Consider the following 21,801-nt stretch of genomic DNA (forward strand, 5'->3'; position numbering starts at 1 on the left):
AACAAAAAATTAATTTCAATATTTTAGTTTCTAATACTTAACAATTTGACAAAATAAAGAAATTAAATTGACATTCTTGCGTCAAGTGTAAAAATAAATAGTTATGGAGGCTTGTGCGTCAAAGGCACGCAATTTTATTTCAAAGGGCAGTCACGCTTAGTGAGCCCAATTGTCGTATCGTGAACAATCGGACAATAATAGTGCGCAATGATGCATTCTCGCAAGTTCCCTGAACCTTTGCAATACGGAATACATGCATTATTGATTGAAACTATCATGTTCTCAATTTACGTCACGATGCACACTAATATGATATTGACCACATATATCAACAAATGGTTAAATCGATTTCTCTTTCATTAAATATGTATAGGTTTACCTGTATTCGATCGGTTTATATCAGATGTGTTATGCGTTTTATAATAAAGGTATAATTTCCTAATAAAATTAATGTAAGAAATTTGAATTATTTTATTAATCTAAGTATAATCTAAATATTTTTTAAATATCTTTGAAATGATGATTATATTTCAAATTAAAATTGTATTAGTGTTTACCTCAAATTAAATAAATGGAAAAATTTTACTATATATTTGCATCCCTTAAGGCTAAATTTAATGGCTTATATCTCTTCCAATTTTTTTCCACATATGTTTTGCTCCGAAATGTGAAAAAATCTTATAATTATTAAAAATCTTCTCTTTAAAGCACAATTTCAATGTATATAAAAATGCATAAATTGAGAAAAAAGTATATATTTTAATTTATATAAGATAACATATTTAGAAAAAAAAAGGAAAAGTCATCTTTTTTTCAAATACTTCAGAATTATTTTGTGGCTTCAAAAGAAGACGTTCACTATATGTATACGCGGATGTCTTACAGGTAATCAAGAGTACAGGGGCACAGTAATAAAGTGTTGAAGATGATGAATAAATTATATCGTTTCTCTTTTTTTCTTTTCTTTATAATTTTTTTTTGTTTATCTAAACATTCCTATTTTTAATATTTTCTTTATTATGCGTAGGGCCTTATGAAAAACGGCGGCGTGACCCTATTTCTCAAGTTTCTCTCTGGTTGAATTAACGTATCTTCATGGTGCGCCATCTGCAATAGAAGAGACAGGAATCCGGCTATGCCGGCGTCAATTACGATGCCGCTGGCAATGTTCCGAAACGGGAGAATGTGACGTAGAAAGCCGTCGCGTCGCTCAGTTTGCATTTGTGCGCGTGCTTGTCGGCAGCGGACGCGGCTTTTCTCCGGAATTTCCACCGGTGAGTATCGGCGGCGACGCATGATAAATTTAATTAAGATTTGATCGATCTTTTATTCCTCTGGCCCAACCGACCGTGTGCGATTTAACTCTCTCCGTTTTAAAAATGCGCAAAAATCTTAACGCGGAAAAGCGGCGAAAATCTCGAATACGCGCATGCGGTATGATAGAATGAAAGAAATTGTATGTTTTTAAATTGCATGAGATATATCTTCGAGCGCGCGCCAGAATAAATTCGGAATGTGTTAATTGTAATGACACTAGTCGCGGACGCTTTTTAAACAGCTGATCGGCACGTGTCGCTAAAAGTGACATTTATTGCCGATGAGCTGTTATCGGTCTATTTCGCGGATCGCTTCGCCTTATATGCCCTATAAATATCGACTCTTTATCCTTCGAAAAATTAATATTGCCGATTTTTGGAATTTCGCGCACGTGTGTAACAGGACGACACGACTGCGTATGCTCGAGTTACGAATCCGAATCAAGTCTGAATGAAAGAGAAATCTGGGTTCGCGAGATGGACTTATATCGTCACAACACGTTATCGTAATGAATCCGTGATATCTTGTTAAGTCACACGAGAAAGGAAGAACAGAAGAGTTACGTTATATTCTTCCTGTAAGTACGCCGCTGTCCTGGAATCTTGATTTGGATACAGTTAGATAGCGAATATAAGATACAGTTAAGATTACACACAATACATACTTGATAAATGCCCGAAATCAGTTAGAATATTCAGATAATATTCACGCGAGACATACGCTAAGACACGATAGATGTGATCTTCTAATCGGTGAAAAGCATGTAAATTTTGAAATTATTATACAATTAAATGTCAAACGTTACCTGACACGTTTTTGCAGTAAATATTTCGGATATAATTTGCGAGATGCGATATAAATTTATTTTATTATATCTATATTATATATATTCTGGCTCTTAATAAGCATGCTAAATTTATTTTGATTTTATTGCACATTTTTCCATATAACCCACTTTCGATGTGACACGCACACCGTGTATTTTAACGTGCGTAACAGCTTACAGAATTACCGTTTAGCAATTATTTATTGGCAGGTAAGATGTATGTACGCATGAGAGTGAGGTATGCTGGCGATAATCTTAAGACCTAATAATCCACAAGGTGAACTCAGCAAACGAGAGCTGTTCTCCGTATATACTCGAAATTGCGAATGACATAACAAGTAAACATTGTCGAGCGTTTAATCGCTCGACAAATCATCCGTTACGACGAATCGAGGCATGCCTGACGTCAGACTTCTTAACGATCCTAAATTGTAATATTCATTTGGAATTCTAATCGCAATAAATAATTAAAGTTAAGTTAAATTCTCAAGCTGTCTCTTGTCCTTTTCTGTCATTTTGTCTTTATAGAGAAACGAAAGATTGATCAAGTCTCAGTTAACTTTAACTCAATAAACACTAATAAACATAATTATTCATGACTACAGTCTATATTTAATGAATGTCTACCAATCTGAGTGATTGATATTGTTTTCTTTTGAGAGTTAATTATTTCTTAAATTTCTTTAAAATATGACACAATAAATAACAGAGAATCGCGTGACAGTTTCATCAATTATTCCATAATCGACACATGAATGATGAAACATATGCTTCTTAATCTTTTAAATACAGGCACGTAACTTTAACCTATACTTCGGCATGAAATTTATATTTTTATGTTTCGATTTTGATATGAAAATAATTTTTATCAATCGCGAACTAAAAAATTTGGAGATAGGATGCATATTTGAACTTCCATTAAATTTCATTAAAATACTGACGTCATTCTTGGTGTATCGATAGACCTTTTAAATAAAAAATAAACCGTTTATTACCTGATAATTTGTAAGATCACAGTTCAGTGTATAATCAAATTTTTAATTAATGTAATGTAAATAATAAGATTTATATTTAACATAACGATAAATAATTATCATATTATTCATTTATCATTAAGTCGCAAAAGTGAGTGATTGCAATTCAAGTAGGTGACGATAAAGATATCAATTATTGAAACAATTATTGGAACAATCAAAATTAATCAAAAATTAAAATATGTTTTAGACGAATTCTATAATTTGCAACAGAATTCAGGAAAATTATAAATTCTATTCATAATTTTGTGTCGTGTAATTTAGAAAATATTTAAAAAAAATAAAATATATACATGTACAAAATACATATATCAGAACATATACATACGTTAAGATATGATTAAGTAACATAAAATTATTCTATTGTATTATAATAGAATTTTATCTTGATTTTAGTCGTGAATCATAAGACGTCCACATCGAGCTTAATAAATAATTTAATTGTTCTTTGCGAAAGAGACATGATGAAATTGATAATTCATATATATTCTACCAATTGGAACTCGTTGAAAAATAAAATAAGAGAGGATTTTTTATTTTTTTCTAATAATTCTGTCGTAAAAAAATAAGATTTGATTAATTTTCACAATATTCTTGTCGTTCCATATACGTCTCTTATGATTCATCGTAATGTAAGTTGACTTGGAGATATTTTTTTAACTATGACAGGCACTTGCTTATTACGTGCCTTGTATAATACATGTAATAATGAGCGTAGACTCGAATACAAGATTCACCGAATGAATATGCAGTTCTTCCTAAACTTATGTACGATTGATAATCCTGAAATCCTAACATTCTATATGTTTCTTTATCGTTTAATTAATTAATTAAATTAATTAAAAGGAGTATTTCCTTCTCCTTTTTTCATGCTATTCTAAAATTCCTCTACAGAGCAAATTTTATAAGCATGCATTCTTTTTGTTCATTAACAATATAATGTGATATGACTGCATTGAATTTGAATTTGTTTCGCGTGATACGATAATTCCTTTGATTCTTTTTTTTTATACTATTTTATGTTCGCAATTGTCTAACAAGACTTCGAGATAGTGTTAATAAAAAGTTCTCTGCAATGAAAACTGGCAGAATCAAGAATCGACCGTGAACTAAATTCCGATTAAACTCAGGGGGTTACGATGAAACGAAGACGATACTATATGAACGAATGGATTGGGTCACTTCGTAAATTGTAGAACTAAATTGCCGTCACGACGGGACGCTTGTCTTCTGAAACAATACTTCTCTCGTCTATCGATCGCGACAATATTAGAGAAAGTGCACGGAACAGGATTCTCTAATTTACACTTCTTGCCTTAATGCGTTTCTGTCACGAAACTGATAATACGCGTGCGCATTTAATTATCTTTTATTACATTAGAGTCTAATACACTTTGTAAAATTTGCTCATATATCAGCAGAGTTTAAAAGAGTTTAAAAACGTGTTTTTTTTATGTTCGTATTTAAATATATTTAATTATACTTTATTATATATATATATATACTTTGTCTTTTAATTTAATAACCATTTGCAATGAATCTTTCTTATATGATGACATGTTTAAAACACATTGCGGAGTTGATTTGAATGGCCCGATCAATTTGATTCATTGCTATCGTTTTTGATCATTGATATGTATCGTGGTTAAACGTTAGTCTCACATTAAAAAATCGTTTAACATCCAATGAGATAAATGAGTTGAAACGATTGCAGAATGATAGTACGTTTGCACATCCGTTTCTTTTTTTCTTATTTTGTTGCCGATCCCTCAACAGTATCATTGTCATTTTATTCAGTCATTTGCGTCATCGCATTACCAATTGAATAACTTTACTACCTATACCAAACTGTGGATGCTACTTTGACACTAATATCATCGCTATTTATATATCCTTTGACTTTAATTGATTGCGTAGATTAATCCATAATTTAATCGGTGTAAAACTCGGGACATAACAACGCAGCGAAAATTGATCATACTCTACAATATTTTGTATTATGTCGATTTTTGCACAAAAGTATCGAAATAATTTAAGATAAAATATGAGAAAAGAGAATAAAGAAGTTTTAAGTTTCTTATCTGAAAATAATTTAAATATCGAAACAAGGCATTTTTTATTATCAAGAAGCCTTAATTTTTCCTTACTTATTTAAATTTCTATCAATTCTTATTTATTATCTTACTTAATTCTTATAATTACTATCACACAAGAGGAGACTAATCAAAGTTTATTAAGAAACGTACTTCTACGCGATAACACTTAATTAATTGTTGTTGCTTGTAACATTAGTAATTATTTCTATTTCCTCGCGTTGCAAATTAAATTAATTTTTATCATATAGGATTTTAATTACGAAAACTGTATAACGTTTTTATATGAACAATGATATATAAACTTGTTATATAAACAAATATATAATTCTCGAAGCAAGATAACATGATTATAGGTACAGATATAGAAGATAAATTTGTCGATGACACACCCTGTGTATACATCGGTCGCTTCGTAGCGGTGAATTTCCAATGAAATTATTACGCGACTCGGGAGAACCCAAAAAAAAATTTGTATTATATCAACTCTTCAATTGGAAAGAACTCGCGTTCACTCTTCCGGTGAACACACTCCACGACGTTATTTATAGCTCATTACAAAAATACACGCTCCACACACATGTCAAGGAATAGGAAACCGAGAATTTTATCTAAGAGTTTTGACGTCATTACATTAGAATGATAGTAATTGTTTCGTTAAAATAAGATATATTTTTATAATCTTCTAAAACGTTTCTATAATGTATGGTAAAATTGACAGCGTAATATTCTATAATGTATGCTAAAATTAACAGCCTCGGGAATATTCTCCGAAGGACAACGTACCGCATTATTACGAAATAAGTTACGTCGTTGTTCCTTTGACGGTGAGAGTGAATAGATGTAGTAGTGAGTCACGTCGAGATTATAATATCGTTCAGTTCGAGTAACGATTCATTATCCGATCAATTTATAGGACAGGGTATCGATGCTTGCACACGCGATCTATATCGTCTCCACGATTATTAATTCTTCTTTGCTATCGCCTGATAAGGTTTCTGTAGGCACAAGTGTGTGGAATCACTGCTATCTATCTCGAAAAATAATTACAATATTATGATAAGGAATTTTTCGTAGAAGCAATTATCCAATATTTTTAACTTGCCAGCAACATATATGCTTCATCATCGTTCCTCTTAATCGATATATATCGTAATTTATGCGAAATATGTATATTTCTCCGTTTAAAAATAAATAAATCAGCTTCAGTTAATTGTAATTAATCGAATCGGTTCGTGTTGGCAGATTAAAGAATAGAACAATTTTTTATTTGATTATAAAAAAGTCTGCAATGTAATGTATTAAAATAGGAAGTTTAAAAAATTGTGTTTTATAATTTTTATGTTAACACTTCAGCAAGATAGCTTGCACTATTTATTAAAAATAAATCGCGCGATGCAATTGTACAAAATACATAATATCGAAACCCAAGGATGTAAACATCTTTATACTGATAAGAAAATCAAATCCATTCCCTTTATGTACATACTTATAATCTATGGCGCCACTGAAACGACGCATTTACCTCATTTCCGCCGATATAACGGGTGTGCGGCGCGAATCTATCCAACTTTAAAATACAGTTTTATTTTCCAATGTATAAATTATGTATGTAGTTAATTTTTATATCACATATATAGAAATTATATAATTAATTTATATAAAGAGAAAAATAGTAGAATATAAAATAATTTTTATAATAATAATATAAAATAATTTTCTAAAGAAAATCGGTTAAAATAAACATATTTCCAATTTTTATGATTATTAAAATTAAATAGCAAATTTCAAGTAATTCAAGTTAATAATTCAGCATAAGAGCAAAAATGAGACGCAAAATGATATTGAACCGTTGCGTAATTAGTTCGCAAACGATTCAATGAATTATAAAGCAAATAACATAATTTATCAAAAAGAGGTCAGTAGGGAAGAATAAAATATTGCGTTGCGATAGAACGTCATATTTCTACATATGTTCATCATTGTCAAAGATTGAAAGTATGATATTCGAAACCAGTGTATTTGCGAACGAGGAAATATCAATCATATGCATTTGTTCGTAATTGTTAAAGAGCAGATATCGCACATTCGTGCTCTGAATCACGCGGATCAATTTTCGCAATTAGATAACGAGTTATGTTTAATGTCACGCGTATGATAATGGTCATTACGTTACATCGTGTGTGTATTGTATGCCTACATACACATACTGTTTGAAATCTAATATAATTATTCCATTAAATATGAGACCAAAATATTATTTGTGCCGATAATTATAAAAATATATAAAATTTCAGTATTTCACGCAAATATTATACAAAAAAATTAAAATGATATATATTTATGTGAAAAAATTAATAAAATATATACACATGCGCGTGGCATATTATTTCAATGGAAACAAATGAACTTTAATTAATACTTAAATGTAATTTAATTATTGATAAGACTATTAAAGCTACAAACAAGAGATTATCTAAGGCCAAATTTTTTATATGATGTGCGCAACATTTATTATGCAACGGAAAAAAATTGATTGATGTGGGTATTCTCGGCACATCGAAATTCTAAAGTCCACATTCTTACACGCTGCGAATTGACCTTTGAATTCTGAATAGATCTAAAGAGTGTTCTTATAATGGTGTCGGTCCGGCGCCCACATAATTAAACCGATTAGGAAATGTCTAAACTTGAGATAACACTTTCTTATGTGAACAAATATTTCTCGCTTTCATGTGAAACACAAAAATCTTCTACTTTGTAATTTTTTTAAACAACGTGGATGCAAATAGATAAATCTTATCCTTTAATTAATCTTAGATAGATTTAATTTTAGTTTAAAGGCAAGATGTTAAGGAATGTTTGATGTCTTTCAACATCATTAACGTCTATTCAAGATGCTATCGAGAGCTCGTTTGAGATTCTTTCGCTGTAATTTTTCTCTTACTATAGATCCAAGCGTTTCATGTAGATAGCATTCTACATCGAAGCAATACGCTCTATATAATCGACTTTATGCGATTATTCGTCAACTATCGACCATAAATTCTCATGTTAATAAATTGATATTATATAGTATATAATCTATATATAATAAATTTTGAAATTTTGAAATTCAATCATACTATAATTTTGTAGACAAAATATGTGCGCATTTCTTATATTATATAATGATATAACGACATATTGATATTCACTATATTAATTGTAATGTATAAAAAGGTATTATTAACGCCCAACGGGTATATAGATGCAAAATAGGACGAGGATGGTCGGCGTGGATTACATCACGTTTTGTCATAAATCTTTTCGTCGTGTTTTGCTTAGCCTCGATGCATTGTGAGCGGAATATAAGATCAGTCGACCGAAAAAAGTATCACATAACGCGTGTTTATGACAATCATCGGAATACTGAGAATATGACCGAGTCTTGGCGACATGGACGCTATTATTGCGACGCAACGCGACGCGAAAGCGCGTTTTCCAGAGCACTCGGGAACGGCGATCGATCGAATTCCTAGTTAACAGAGAAAGGGCTGAAAGAGGGGCGAAAAACGTGTGAAAAAGAATAGCATTTTTTATCTTAAATAGTTATAAAGTCTAAATTCAGAGGATCGAGATTTACATATCAATTATAATAAAGTTTGTATTATATTGCAATTTTTTAAATTTATTATGTGCTGCAATTAACGTTATTTAAAAATCTTGAAATTGCTTAAGTTTTTCACATTCTTTCTTGAACATCACAAACGCACAGAGGGCAATAGCGAATTTAAAACCAATTTTAATTCTAATTTCACACATGTGTGATAAAAGACGCAACGAATTATTTTCGAGTTGAAGTTTGTCGATCGATAGGTCGGTTCTCTTGTCATTGTCTCAAAGTTTGACATTAGCGCTCAGATGGAATAATCAAATATCAATAGATATTGCATCATAATATGGACCTTCGGACAAAATAAATCACATCTTGCGACAATAACAGAAAAAATTTATTAAGATTAAAAAGCTACATTTCATAATTTTTACGTAAGTCTGATATAAAAGTTTAAGAATTAATTAATTTATTTCAAAATTATAATCTACTTTGAGATTGCGTGGACTTGTAATTATAAGAATAACAATGTATGTGTATGTTTATGAATATATATATATATATGATAGTCAGTTATTGTTGTGAGAAACAATTATTTGATTTTTATTACATGTTGTGCCTATGTAATGTATACAGCATTACTGCGCTTTAAGCGATAGCGTCATTTTACTGCACTGTTATCGTCTCTTACAAATTAGATTGCCAAGTATATTCATTGGATTTTCATTTTATGAGTTTGGTTTTTTTTAATTTTAGTTCTTTTGTGCCGTTATACGATTTTGTGTCGCGATAGGAGCTCATATTACGAAAATATTGTATGGCGTATTGGCATTTGCTCATTCGTATGTATCGTTATGTATTATTATATATTAACGTTTCTGATGATAAAACAATAAATAGATTTTTCTTATTATTGTTATTTGATAAAAGAGAAAGATACTTTTATCAAATTATATTTTGATTATATAAAAATTCAAACGTAGAAACAGTATATATGTATCGATTAGCACGTGCTTATTGTTAGATAAATTTATATACACATATGCGCGCGCGCACATGTGAATTAATATATTTGTCACTTTGTGTTATCAATATATTTTTCCGAGATTACGAATTTTTAATGTACAGTAATTCTGCAAATAACCATATTCTATTAATTTTCAGATATGTGATTCATTAATATGCAACTTATGTTATAAACATACCTATTAATAGCAAGATTATTCGCAAATAGTTAAGATTTTAATGCTTGACGTAGGTCGAGGATATTTGCAGACTATCACGTATTTGTCATAGTTTAAACATGGAAAACATTCTCGCAGTTATGCTCGGTTGATTTGTATGCCGAGACATACCTAACATGTTAATGAACAGCTTTGCCTTTAGTTCACATAAATTTATGCAGTTTTGAAAATATTGTTAGACGTTTACTAGTTATAAAAAATAAGATTGAACTGTTTCGCATATATGTTCTACGAATATAGATAATTTCAACATCAATAACAGGAAATCGATAATTATAAAAAGTTGATCTGTATTAATGTGCATAATTAATCAAGTTAAATACAACCGAGTTAATTGAACAAGAGCAAACGACGAGAGATTAAATAAAAATAAATATAACAATCTATTATTATATAATAATAATAATAAGCGGAATAAATAATCTCTCTTGATTAAATTTCGCAGAACGCCTGGAAATAGATAATCTTATCGTGACACATACAAACCAGTTGACATTATCAGTGATCAATATGTTTTGAAATATATGGTCAAGTGAATTATTCATTTCGTTTTTAGAATATTCCGTGTGGAATTGTCGAAGGATTTTTAAAGTCATATGAGAGATATTCTTTAAAAAATTTCGTTATTAATTTTGATAACAGATTCTTTAACAAATTTGAAATTTTACGTGCTATCGACGCATTATCAAGAAAGAGATATTAAACGTATACATTTTTTTTTTCAGAGTACCAATCTAGAATTTCGTTCGAGGTTTGTACGAGATTCGTTTCTATCAGTTCTACGCGATATAACAACGCAACCGATAAATCGCGTCACGCGTATTGGCCAGCCTCGAGAAAGCTACTTGAAATGCAGAGTAGTGGTTGAGTCGATTCGCGTGCCGGAAGATCGACGGCGGGCTTATCGGCGTGAGATAGTCCCCGGATGTGCTTACGAGAGAATCACGAAGAAACGCGGTTTCATTGAGGATGTCGCCAAACGAGGAGAGGACACCGCCGACGATGGGCACCACGCCGGAGATGGATATTTGCAGCCCGACGCTTAAGAGAAGACAGATCACGAACGCAGACGAGGCGATAGCCGAGAAGGACGATGAGTCAACGGCCAAGGTCGTTTACGTACCGCGAATCAAGTGGCTGGATCTCAGCGCGCAAATCTTCATACACGCTGGTTTTCTCTACGGGCTGTACCTGGTACTCACGCAAGCGAAATTGCTTACGACGCTATGGGGTGAGAGAAATTTTCTTGATTCATATTTTCATTTACCGTTCGTCATATACTACCAACTTTCGCAATTTCAATATTCTAATATGAATATTATCGACTCGCTTAAAAAGAATATTTGTTGTACCTTTTTGTAAGAATGTTCTTTTTTTAACCGCAGCATCATATAATTTTGACATGAATATCTTTTCACGAATTTTACAGACTGCGTAATAACCGTGTTCTAAGAAAAGGATTTTTGCGTTTTGAACATCTGGCGCACAAGCCTAGAAATAAAAATAATCAATATATATACCACAGCGCGATATCTATTTGACTTTACAATCTAATTAAATCATCCTGTTAATCCTATTAATCATCTATGAGAGTTTATAAAAACAACTAGTATCGTTTCATATATCGAAATACCGAATAAATGATGATTAATATCTTGTCTATCATGCGTTATTTTTTATTTTACGTTATAATTGAGATTTATGCTTAATGATTTTATATAATAATTTGAGTTTGAATACCTTTTATTTTTCAATATCGTAATTTAATTATAATGATTTTATAATTTAATTATGTAACGCATAATTTGATATTAGAATGATCCTTGAAATGTGAGAATGTTGAAAATAATTAGTTTGTTGTTTGATGGTAATATACAAGAATATAAGTCGTCTGTAATTTCACATCGTTTGCGATTAATCATGATTCATGATACATAATGTCGGAGTGCTGTAATGCTAGCGCCATAAGAACACAACGCTTGACCATGTACTATATCGAAAATAATTACACCGGTAATAACTATATTTATTTGTTCTTTACCAACGAGCATATTGTTTTTACAACGCAATTTACGTTTTGAACGAAATTATGTAATAGACAATTTAATGTGGCTTAGCTGTTATATATAAAGTTTCTCTTGTAAATTATTTTGCATACAAGATATCGAGAATCTTATAGTGTACTGAACAATTATTTTGTAAAAATTATTAATTATCATATGAAGAAAAAAAATAGCGAACAAATTTATATAAAAAACAAGTCGATCTTTCTCACCTCTTTGTTATCGTATCTTTTTTTATACTCTTAATGGCAATGTAAATTTGCAGGTTCTTTCTCGCTCTTTCGCTGTGTCAATTTTCCACGTATAAATCGAAACGTTTATCGATGTAGCCATAAAAGCCGGTCTAGCTAAGCATCGTCATACATATGCAAGCGCCAAAGAGACGCCGGGCGCCTGAAAATAAATTCACAACAACCAGATACGATTTATCCATATTCTACGGAGCTTGAATCACGCACGGCATTGGTCTTGAAAAATGAATGACAGGATGGAAATACGCGCGACGCATACGATGAAATTACGGGCGATAATACGATAACGGGATGTACGATTATACGCAACGCACGTGTTTGTGTTCGATTATCATTTAATGCCGGCAAGCCCGCCGGCGTCAAACGGAAAAGTAAAGCGCAATAACAACATCGTGTCTTGAATTTCTACATTCGCGTCTACGACACGACAAATATATCTCTTCTAGTTCTTCGTATTTGAAGAACGTGAGAAATAAATGCTGATAACGTTGCGTAATTGAATTAACTTATTTATCTCAATTACTTATTTTTCACTTACTATGCTTGTTACTTTTCTTTTTGTAAACTTTAAAAATAGTCTATCTTATAAAAATCAATATTAAAAATGCACAAAAGAAGATATGAAAATATTTGAAATAAGAAAACGAGTTCAATACCGAACAATGAAGAGAGAAACGGAGTTATAATGGCTTAAAAAGTTGTCACGTATATGTGTATGTGTAGGCGCGTCAAGAATTTTGAATCATTACAAAAAATGAATAAAATCGCAAAATTCAATTCTTAGTAAATGAGTCCTTCAATTTGGTACTTTAATCTCGTTGCTCCACTTTAATTATTCGAATGTGTACATTTTTGAATATACATTTTGATGGATATGTGCTTTTTATGGTTATAGTGTTTATAACGATTTATACGTCCGGATTTGGAATTACGGCTGGCGTTCATAGATTATGGTCGCACAAGGCTTACAAAGCAAAGTGGCCCCTGCGTTTGCTTCTAGTCTTCCTCTTTACGATAACAGGACAGGTACGTAAGCTCTTACATAATGACGATAATATATTCTTGCGTGTTTTTTTCGTTACTACTAGAAGGATAATTGATATAACTACATTCTTACACTCTCGTCCAAAATATATAACTCAAACCTAAATATCTTATATTTTTACGCATATTTAGCATTATATCGTAATATATCAATATGTGATGTATTTATCAGCGAATTTAAAAGTTAACGATATTTTAAAGACTCTTTTTAACGATACTCTTTTTATACAGAAAGATGTGTATACATGGGCATTGGACCACAGAGTGCATCACAAATACGGTGAAACCGACGGGGATCCGCATGACGTGAGGAGAGGTTTCTTTTTCGCTCATGTGGGGTGGCTTTTTATAACACCCCATCCCGATGTCGTTGACAAGCGCAACGCAGTCGACATGAGTGACTTGGAAGCGGATTCCATAGTTATGTGGCAGAAAAGGCAAATGGCTTACATTTATTCATTCACATTGTTCGCTTTCAGCGCGTCATATGAAATGAAATATATGAAAATACATAAAAAGCGATATATATATATATATATATATATCAGAAAGAGATGTCTTTATTATCACTTTTATATCGTTTAGGAATTCCGCTCCATTATTTCCTTCTCATTGTCAGTCGTAATATGATAAATTTTATATTATTTAATTTACCTCGCAGATTATACATCCCTCTATTTGCGCTCCTGACCATTGGATTACCGGTGACTGTTCCTTGTTATTTCTGGTCGGAATCGCTGTGGATCTCGTTCTGGGTAAACTTCAACTTCCGCTTCTGCATAAATTTGAACATAGCTTTCTGCGTCAACAGCGTGGCGCACATGTGGGGACAGAAACCCTATGACAAGTACGTATTGAATCATGATGAACTTATCTGAAAAAATAGCTATGACCATTTTCTCGCACAATGGAACGATCAAGAATTGGCAATTATTTAATCCAATAAATTTCTTTCACGCGATACAAATTTCGTCTAAATGTTAGCCGTTTAATGACGATTTACTCGTAGGTACATTTCACCGGTCGAGAATATTGCAGTATCGATTGCAGCACTCGGCGAGGGATATCACAATTATCATCATGTATTTCCATGGGACTATAAGACTAGCGAGCTGGGCACTTACTTCAATATCACTACCGGTTTTATCGACACGTTTGCACAGATCGGCTGGGCCTACGATCGGAAATACGTCTCGCCGGGGATGATCCGTCGCAGAGCCAACCGATCCGGCGATGGAAGTCACGTCTGGGGTTACGGCGATCTCGACATCTCGGAGGATGATCTGAATGAGTTGAATATGATGAAATGATGAATAATCACGAACTGTGAGACTGAGAACGTGAAAGCGCATCATGATCCTTTCGAATGGACCGAAAATATGTTGAGAAGCAATGTTTCCTACACTGAGAAAAAAAAGTTGTTAACTTGACTAAATGCGTTCAACTAATTATTATTTCTTTAATTGAAATTATCATACGTGTACCATTTCAAGTCTGTCGCAGAAACAAGGACTGGAGTAAATCTGATACGGAGATTTATGATTCTCTGTGATTTTGAATTGAACGCCCAAAGTACTGTACCGTCGAAAAATATTTATATTGTAATGATTATAGTTATTTAATGTTTTAATCGATAAAAGTGCACAGTTGACTCTCGATTATAATCCGCGAGCAGAAAATTAATTTTTAATTACGAAAACCATAGATTGAAGACCATTCAAAAAATTTATTATAATAATAAAAAAATTAAAATTTATTTGTTATTTATTTAGAAAATCTATATCGTATATCGAGTTATTATTTAAAATGAGAAGGTAATAAATTGTACCTTGATAAAATATCGAACCAACATGATAAATTACAAATTCGTATAATCGAGAGTTCATCGATTGCGATATAAGAGGCCATTGTTTATATATACAATATATAATACGTATATAATTGTTATTTATTACAATCTTATCTGCAATATAGAAATTTCTATTTTACTGTAATGCAAAGTACAAATATTAATGTCGAAAAAACCAAGCACGTTATTGTATACTGGTATATTTTTCGATAAATTTATATATTCTTAGAATACTTTCTTTTAAACTTTCAGCAAAGAAATAATACTCAAAATTTTCTAAGTTTAATAATAGTTAACATAAAGATGATTTTTGAATTAGTTATATATATATAGTCATTTCAATAAAAAATCAGAAATGAAAAAACTACAACATTTTGTTAAGATAATGTTCTCGATCAATCTTTTCTGTACTTCAAATATATTGTAATAAAACAAAAAGTTTTACTAAAAAAATAAATATAAAATATATGAAAGTAATTGAAATGTAAACGAAACATTTTCCTACAATTTTAATTATCTAACCGTATTCTTTCGATTTCTAAAGAGTTTTAATCATTAACAACGTTAATTATTTTTCCCACAATCGTATAATCGTTCGGTAGAAGGTATACTGTCAGGTTTTCGGAAACGAAAAATCATACAAAAAATTGCGATATTCTTTGAAATATTGGGATTTTAGCGCTTTGAGTGTTGAGAGATTTTTTTCTTATAACTCGTGTGATGCTACCCAAAACTTTAATCAAAAAGCCGATATTAGATGCAATGTTAAAAATGAATATTGCACTACGAATGGAATACCTCTTTAGTAGAATATGCGCCGTAAGTTTTACGCAATTACCACGTCACTTTTATTTCAATCAGATAATCAAAATTATTCTGACAAATAATCGCAATTTTGCGCATCATGTCCAGATTGGCAAAATTGTTTTTATTCTCTGTGTGAACAAAATGCATATATAAATTATGTAATGTGTTTGTTAACAATTAAACGAATCACAATTGCGATATTGTATTATCACTCAATTAATTAAATCGGCGCGATCGACGTTGTTAAATTGTATAGTATGAAAAATCTCCAAATTTATATTTTTTTAAAAGATACAGGATGGTTTTATAGATACAAGAAAATAAAATAAAAATCATCAGTGGATTAATATTAATATAAGTCAATTAAAACGTTATTTTATCATTGAGAATTAAAAGAATATGAATGACGTATGTACACATTTATTTTCTACGTTCATAGAAAATGCTCGGAACTACACCGACGTTATAATCGCGTGTGTGAGTAACTAAAATGTACGAAATAAATTTGTGTGAGCAGCTAAGTTGAGACATAAATCACTTGTACGTGATAAGAAAGTCGATGACAGGTGGACACGTAAATAAACTTGTTATTTCACACTTTCGGTGTGAAATGCGACACCTAAACGATTGAAAATTGTGAAAAAAGTATCGGTAAATTTCTTGTTTTAGTTTTTTTATCTCTGCGTATCAAGTTTCGAGGAAGCTAAACGGTGCTCGCCTGCTCGCTCGAGTGTGCCTTTTAAGGAATTAGAAATAAGATAAGGCGAGAAGGATACATAAGGATACGAGAAGGATGCGAGAGAGAAGTCCGGAACGTCAATATGTTTTGCGAGACGACAAAATCCGAGTTCTCTATTGGATCGAAAATCGAAACAACTATGATTATTGGTTGTCGATCGCGAGTCCGCGTGGAGTATTTAGGTCAGCAGTCCGCGTGGAGTATTTAAGTCAGCAGTCCACGTGGATTACTTAGCTCAGGAAATTCGGAACGTCACACTGATTGTGAGATAAATGCTCGCGAAATGCAATGATTCTTCCGTTTCAATTTTTTAAATTAAATTATGCAAATAGAATGACTATGATTATTGATTATCGATCTATGTTTCCGCACGAATTAATTATTATACATTAATTTATGTACATGCTAAAGCCACGCTAAATTTCTTGCCTGCTTCTTGCCATTATTTCAATTTATGACAATTTCGATGTTTATACAATACATACCCATGCACTTAATAAAGAATTCGTTAAACACATAACGAAAAGATAGAAAATAAAATGCGTGTTTCTTCTCATCATGTCGAAAATTATTACAGTCATTCGACACTATGTCTCTTTTGCTTCTATTTTATTCAAAAAAAATATAATAATTATAATTATAGTATCTCTCTTAGTCCGATTCCTCCCCTTCGACCTGTCCGGCATGGGTGATCCTACCGGTAACTTGATTAACATTATTAACGTTTTTGAGTGAAGCAGGTTTGATCATTTTGAGAGCGCTTAAATCCAATTTGCCATGAATATATGTTCGATCAAAAATAGATTTTGTGAGGGAATCTAATTAATGTAAATATATATATAATATGTAAATATATTTATGTAAAAAATTTTTCTTTTAATTTTTCTTTAATACATAGGTTTCTTATAATAAATAAGTTTTACAAATTTGTTAAATAAAAAATATAAAACACAAAGAATTATATAAGATGTATATAATATACAATATAATTACAAATTATATAATGTATTGTATAATTACAAAATATATCATAAAAAGTTTACAGATATATTGTACAAAGTATATTACAAAGTATATTACAAATATATATTATAAATACAAATATAATACAAAATTCTGATATAGTTGATAAGCAACGATTAATGCGATATTTATGATTAATAATCAACATACAATTACAAAGCTTATTAAATTTTATAATGCAAACAATTATGATCAAAAGAATAGTTAATAAATTTATCGATCGTTTTTCAATTGACTACTAACGCATTTTGTGTAGATTTTCAAAGAAGATATCCGAAAAAAGGTAGACGAAGCTTTGATTTAAATCAACGATTAAATCACAAAATAGATAGCGGTTTAAAATTTGCGAAAAAAACGCGACGAATAAATGAATCAACGATAGCTGTAATATGCGATTCTGAAATATGTAATTTTTCGAACAATCAAAGGAACGATGTAATTACTATATATTTGAATGAAAATGTTTCGACAAACATTTGGAGCGCTTTTTATAATCGCGTCTGCAATATAGGACACTTGTGAATATAAAACTTAATGCCCGATTTATTTTCAAATATGTGATTTTATCGCAAGTCTCGCGATTGAGAATAAGATATGTACCGTTTCGCGAAGGATTGACTAAACAATAAAACCTTATAAATCTTAAGACACCGTTATAAAAAAAAAAACTGCGTTATCGCCGCGTTCAGTGGAGGATAACTGGCTCAACAATTTGACCGGATCAAGGTCCCTCCGCCAGATAACACGCCGGTTAATATCCGACAAAGACAAGAACAATCCTAAAGATGGAGAACGTTAAACTTCTTACTTCTACGTCGGATCCTGCAAGATCAATTCGCAAAGAAAAGTTAAGTGATCCGTTGAATATTAGGGACCCCGCTGTAGGAGGGAACGAATCGCGGATCTTCCGGACTACTCCCAATAGCAATAATTTCGATAACGAATCAACGACAGTTACCATTGTTCATCTTCAATTCACGAGATTGAGATTCACGCGAGGAAATGTGTTCTTCCATTATTAAGAAATATATCTCTTTATTGAAAAATGAATGGATATAGCAATTTTTATGGAAATGTGGTTACAAACGACTATATTTGTGGATAATAAAATACATGCATCTTTATTGTAGCTTGTGTTAAATGTGCGAGTACAAATAATTCTTGGGTACCAGTTGTTCGAGACAAATCAAACCCAATAACAGCAAAATTAAAAAAAATTATTTTGAATACTTTTCAACATAAAATAAATCAAAATAATATCAAGCATAATTAATTTTAAGTTGTAATTAATCTTTTTTTAAATACATTAATTTGCCCATATTTCACTGATATCGGGGTACCCATTCGATTTGTCTCGAAGTTTAAAAATATACGCACATTTTATGTTACATTCATATATAATATTTTTTAACATAATATTCAAAAAAAGTTGTAACCATAATTTTTGTATCAAAAATGTCAACAGGCAAACTGATTACAATTTGAAATTACTTGAAAAATAGAAATTTATACATAATAGCTATATCCATGTTCAATCTACTATTAAGTTGTTTTAGCATTAAGATAATAATAATACTAATAGAGTAATAATGATAGAAGAACACTTTTTACAAAGAGGAAGAAAAATATATATCTTCCCTTTAAATATACTATTTAAATTAGTTTCTTGATTCGACTTCGAAAAGGCGTGTGGCAGTCGTCGTTGAATTACTACCGAAACCATTGCTTTCAGAAATCGCCAGGAAAACCTGGGTTTAATTCCAATCCTGCAACGAACATTCTCAATTTTCAACAGAACACCGAAGTAGACGTCGCGGATGGATCTTACACGAACCGACAAGAAATAATTCTCCACGATGAAAATTGTTTCGACTCCTCGCCGGTACGAACCACGCAACACTAACGTTCACCTGACGAGAGGGACAGCGATAAGGCCCCTTAGCTAAGACAGCAATCGCGTCCAAGAACGTGGAAAGAACGCGGTGTTTTCGCGTAGTTCATTAATTTATTTGACGAATATTTAATTGCAATACGAAATTTGTAAATATCCATTAAATCAAAATCAAATCATGAAATCCGGAATAATTTACTCGCGATTCTGCAATATCGAAGACAGTCATCAAATTTCGTGAACGGAAAGCTAATATTTAATCGTTGGTTTAACATTGAGTCTTCACATTCTTATTCAATAATCTTTTTATTAAACGATTAGAAGACTTACCGATATTCATAATATTTATAAAATTTGAAATAAAATTTCCCAAATTTATCAACGATTCTTTGATATGAAAACACAAACTCTTAAATTTATAAATATTTTTAAAATAAATAATATAGAAAAACTAATATTTAACAAATATATTAATTTAGAATTTCTATTATATGTATAAGTTTTAATCTATAAAATAAAATGTAACACATGTGTATTAAATTTTATGTTATACACAATAAATATAAATGCAATTTTTGATTTATTAAAAAAAATGTAGCATGTGTATACATTTTTAAAATTTGTTATAATTAATTTTAATTTTTAATTAAAATTGTAGAAAAATTCATAATTTTTACTTTTAATTTTTTAATTTTAATTGGTCCTAATAGTCCTAACCCCTACTTTGCTGGTTAAGCCAGCGGGAATCCGCGATTATCAAAATTAGGGGGAGAAATTTGTCCTAATCGCGTGCCCTACTCGCGTGCCCTATTCGCGTTTTCTACTCGCGTGCCCTACTTGCATGTCTTACTCGCATGCCCTAATATATTGCTTCCGTTGGGCCAGTTGGACCTACCTTTCGTTGATCCTGGCCATATTCATTCTGGCTATATCTAGCCAGAGATGTAGCTTTGACCTCTGTCAGAGGGCAATAAAGGAGAGAAATTCCTTCCGTTGCTGGCAATTATTATCGCCGGTGCATGAGCGTAACTTTACGCTCGTTGACGTGCAATATCGAAGACAGTCATCAAATTTCGTGAACGGAAAGCTAATATTTAATCGTTGGTTTAACATTGAGTCTTCACATTCTTATTCAATAATCTTTTTATTAAACGATTAGAAGACTTACCGATATTCATAATATTTATAAAATTTGAAATAAAATTTCCCAAATTTGTTAAGCCAGCGGGAATCCGCGATTATCAAAATTTGGGGGAGAAATTTGTCCTAATCGCGTGCCCTACTCGCGTGCCCTATTCGCGTTTTCTACTCGCGTGCCCTACTTGCATGTCTTACTCGCATGCCCTAATATATTGCTTCCGTTGGGCCAGTTGGACCTACCTTTCGTTGATCCTGGCCATATTCATTCTGGCTATATCTAGCCAGAGATGTAGCTTTGACCTCTGTCAGAGGGCAATAAAGGAGAGAAATTCCTTCCGTTGCTGGCAATTATTATCGCCGGTGCATGAGCGTAACTTTACGCTCGTTGACGGTCGTAATACGTTAGGACCGTTTGTTGTATGTTGTTTTAATATAACTTTGCTTTAACTGATATAAAATGTCAAATCATTAATTAAAAATAGTGATTAATTAAAATTTTTGTAATATATAATATTACTCTTATAATACAATTTATATAATAAAATAGAATTAAGTATACATTTACTTTTATATATTTTTCACTATATTTTTACTTTATATTATTATTATTCGCTTATTTCTTTAAATATTATACATGATTTGATCGATCGATTACTTAAATTTATATCAGTCAAAACAAAGTTTTCTGATATGCTACACTACATATAGATGGATGGACTACAAAATATTAAAATAAAATCAACGTGCGTTATAAGAATATAATTGATTATACAGAATGATAAAGAATGAATTGATAATGAATTGAAAGTTTTTATATATTTCTTTATTAATGTTTTAGTTTGCTTTTGTAATGTGCTTTAATGCAAATTTCTATTAAAAAATGTC

At 31.2% G+C, this 21,801-nt stretch overlaps 1 pseudogene; it reads left to right on the plus strand.

Moving 5' to 3' along the window:
* Positions 1 to 1,101: 1,101 nt before the first annotated feature.
* LOC115236377 lies at positions 1,102 to 14,898 on the plus strand (annotated as a pseudogene).
* The last annotated feature ends 6,903 nt before the right edge of the window (positions 14,899 to 21,801 follow it).

Source organism: Formica exsecta, unplaced genomic scaffold (genome assembly GCF_003651465.1).
Source record: "Formica exsecta isolate Colony F162 unplaced genomic scaffold, ASM365146v1 scaffold247, whole genome shotgun sequence".
Lineage (NCBI taxonomy): Eukaryota > Metazoa > Arthropoda > Insecta > Hymenoptera > Formicidae > Formica > Formica exsecta.